Genomic DNA, 3,858 nt, shown 5'->3' on the forward strand with positions numbered 1-3,858 from the left:
AAAAGCACATAATGCAAACGTTTGAAAAGTTAAGCAACATGTATTCACTTTTGCAAGAGAAATATGATGTTTATTTTTACATTTGGTTGAAAGTTTTGTTCTTTGTGTGAATTATTTTGCAAAAATAGTTAAAAACTAAAAACTCATCAGAAAAAAACAAATCAAAATACTATGTTTAGTCTAGTGGGACTGCACAGAACATATTGTTAAGAAACTACTAGGAATGACTTTGGGCATTGTTAACATGTTTTTTATGTGTTCTATACAAAATTTAGAACAAACCTGTGAGAGAAAATAGTGAATTTACAGAACTGTATACAAAAGTGTGTACTTTTTCTCAATGTCAAGGTTCCTGGAATAGCATTCTTACAATATATTACAATTCTTACAACGTACTGTATATATTGAAAAATGCAAAGGTATTCTCCAGTTGCGAGTTAGCTGTTTAAATTTCTCTAAGAAATAAATAAAGGACCTTGTCGTACACCACAGGTACGGGTTGAGGTAAACCAGCCAAAATTAGTTATGGTGATAGTAAAAGTCTGCTCTAAATAGGGGAACAAAACGAAATAAGAGGAATAAACCAACTCAGGGCAGTGTCTCTGATCTCCACCTAGTGATTAAGCCGGTCACTGACGGTCAACTGTGTCGAAAGCAGCACTAAGACCTTACAGAAAAAGCATTGAGCACTCCCCTTCAATTGCTTTTAAAAGCAGGTCACTTGTTTCTCTGGCAGTGTTGAACATCAACAAACGCACCACAGTTTACTTCTGCTCTGATCCTCGTCTCTCAAAATGCACAAAGCCATCTGCGAGCCACTGGGAGCTTTTTCAGCTGTTAAAGATGCCGACGAAGATATTCAGAAAATCTGTGACAATGCGAGTATTAAAATTTGACACTTGTGTATAATGTTGTTTGCTTGGAAGGCTAAAATTGCAAATTCCAAAAATTCTTTCCAGGTGAAGTCTCAAGCTGAGCAGAAAACTGGGAAAACTTAAAAGTTTTCATCTGCATCAGTTACAGATCACAGGTTGTGTCCGGGACCAACTACCTCATCAAGGTGAGCACAGCCCAAGTAATCCTATCATGGTTTGTTTTGTATTATTATGATTATTATAATTATTATAACTATAATACATATATAAGTTGCTTTATATTCTTTTGATATAAATCTAAAATATGTTACTTTAAATAACTACATAATAGAATACAAGTACACAATACACAGTATACTCTATTTCAATGAATTAAAATGTAATATCAAGAGTACTGTATCTTTTTATTTTATAAATTGAACTTAAAAATACAGACAAAACAAATAATATCCTACATGTTGCTCTTCTGAAAGAATTTGATCTTTTTCTAACTTACTGAAAATGTTATTGATATACAAACAGATTTCCAAATACAATAAATAAAAATGCATTGAATTTACTCATTTTTATGGTTGCACAAAACAAAATCATTTGGACCCAGATACATTTTTAAGTAGCTGCATAGCCTTAAAATGTATCTGGATCCAGATGATTTTACAAAATATTTTGCGCAACCACTTCACAAAATAAAATGTAATAAACTCAACAGTAATTTTTTCAGTGTACCGTAATTTTCGGACTATAAATCGCGTTTTTTTTCATAGTTTGGGTGGGGGGGCGACTTATAATAAGGAGCGACTTATATGTGTTTTTTTTCAAAAATTTTCAAAAATGTTCAAAAAAAAAACCATGAAACCGCGATAAACGAACCGCGATGTAGCAAGGGATTACTGTAATTTGAATTTCAAGTGACGTCAGCAGCGCAACGCGGCGTGGCGGTTGTTTACATAAAGGACAAAGATTGATCACGGGATGACGAAGATGACGAAGGGCCCCACGTACTACCGGCATCATTAGCGGCTTTGTTTCTAAGTGACACGGCGGACAAAGAGTTTGAAGGATTTAAGGATTTGGAGTGACAGAAGGTTTGAAAAACTATTATGGCTTTTACCCACGGCCGGTCCTACTCGACGGAGCTCTATTTCACTTCCGTGGATTGAAGTCGGGGGCCGGCGCTCGGCCGGGTGGCTGTCCAGGGACGGCTGATGGGGCTCGGACAATGCTTTTACGCACGCCCGGTCCTACTCTACCGAGCTGTCTTTCACCTCCGTGGATGGAAGTCGAGGGCCGGCGCTCGGCCGGGTGGCTGTCCGGGGACGGTGGATGGGGCTCGGTCATGGCTTTTACGCACGCCCGGTCCTATTCTATGGAGCTCTCTTCCACTTCCGTGGCTGGAAGTCCACGCCGCCACACGCCTGGAAGTTTGTTTTGTTAAATAAAGAGCCGTTTACCAAACCCACGTCTTTCCTTGAACTTTGTTAACACTACAATATAGTTAGTATTAGTAGCAGGTGAAAAGCTTTCCTAAATGTTGGTGTTATCACACTTCTGTTGCAGGTGCACGTGGGAGGAGATGACCACGTTCACATTCGCGTCTTCCAAGGTCTGCCACACACCGGGAAGGGGCCAGATCTGGTCAGCATCAAGGAGTCCAAGACATCTGCTGACATATTGGATGAGTGACAGACAATGAAAGAAGCCGCCCACCCTCTGTCTGCATGCAGAAAATAATTAATTGCAAAGCACAAAGACAAAAGAAAAATGTGCTATGTACTGAAGATCATGACCATTCTAATGGCAATAAATATAATAAATAAAAAAATACTTTCCCCCATTATTTTATATCAGGGGTGTGCATGAAACCCGGCAAGGAGCCGCATGCGGCTCGCGAGCCAAACGTAAAGGAGCCGCATGAAACCCGGCAAAGAGCCGCATGCGGCTCGCGAGCCGCGGGTTGGCCACCCCTGTACTAGATAGTGTTTTTTGGAGAAAGCAAAAGAAATCGTCTACCTCAAGAACATCTTTGACTGTATCGACCAACAGTGGGCATTGCAACGGCATATTTTGCTACCTTGTAGATTCCTGTAGATAGGTCGGTCGTTCAGTCGGCCGGTCGGTCAGTCGGTCATACAGCAAGCTTTTCTGTGGATTCGGAATGGATAAAACTTTCCTGGGTAGCTCTATATTAGTAGTACCTTAGTGTGCATCTGTGCCTTTTTATTTACATTGTTTGTTTTACTCTCCATGTTTGCTTTGCCCAACATGATGCTAAAGACCTGTTTGAACTTTTTCAAAACCACAACAGCTAAGCAATCTAGAACCTCATTCTAAATGATTTTGCATTACAAATAGAAGTCAACCTTGATGTAAAAGTTGTCATGGTTAGAGCGATTGTATTTACAATTGCCCTGACGTTTCTTCATTGAGTCTGAAGACTCACTGTGACCTCTTTGAGCCATATTTGCAGTGGCAGTAAGAAACAGAACTTCCCCTTTTGTTTTTATGTGTTCGCTGTTTACTTGGACCTGTCTGTTTTGCTCCTTGTTTAAGACATTGACATAGTCCCTCCATATAACATGACTTGTTTTTGCTACTCAGACCATGCATGCATGTTACATACGTACGCACGAATGTACGCACGTACATACGTACATACATACATACATACATACATACATACATACATACATACATACATACATACATACATACATACATACATACATACATACATACATACATACATACATACATACGTACGTACATACATGCATACATATGTGCATATGTACGTATTATATTATCATCTATAAATTAAAAAAGTATAGCACAAAAGTATATCTAACAAGACATGGCTGGCCACCTAAACTGAGAGTAAGCAAGAAGAGCACTTGTCAGAGAAGCAGCAAAGAGGCTCTGTAGGACCTACAGAAACCCAAGGCTCAAGTGGCCGAGGTGTGAAAGGCACAGCCTGCCACTGTGG

General features: G+C 39.5%; 1 pseudogene; it reads left to right on the forward strand.

The window, feature by feature from the left end:
* The first annotated feature begins 706 nt into the window (after window positions 1-706).
* LOC119128517 lies at window positions 707-2,697 on the forward strand (annotated as a pseudogene).
* The last annotated feature ends 1,161 nt before the right edge of the window (window positions 2,698-3,858 follow it).

The sequence above is a fragment of the Syngnathus acus genome, chromosome 10, assembly GCF_901709675.1.
Source record: "Syngnathus acus chromosome 10, fSynAcu1.2, whole genome shotgun sequence".
Classification (NCBI taxonomy): Eukaryota; Metazoa; Chordata; class Actinopteri; order Syngnathiformes; family Syngnathidae; genus Syngnathus; species Syngnathus acus.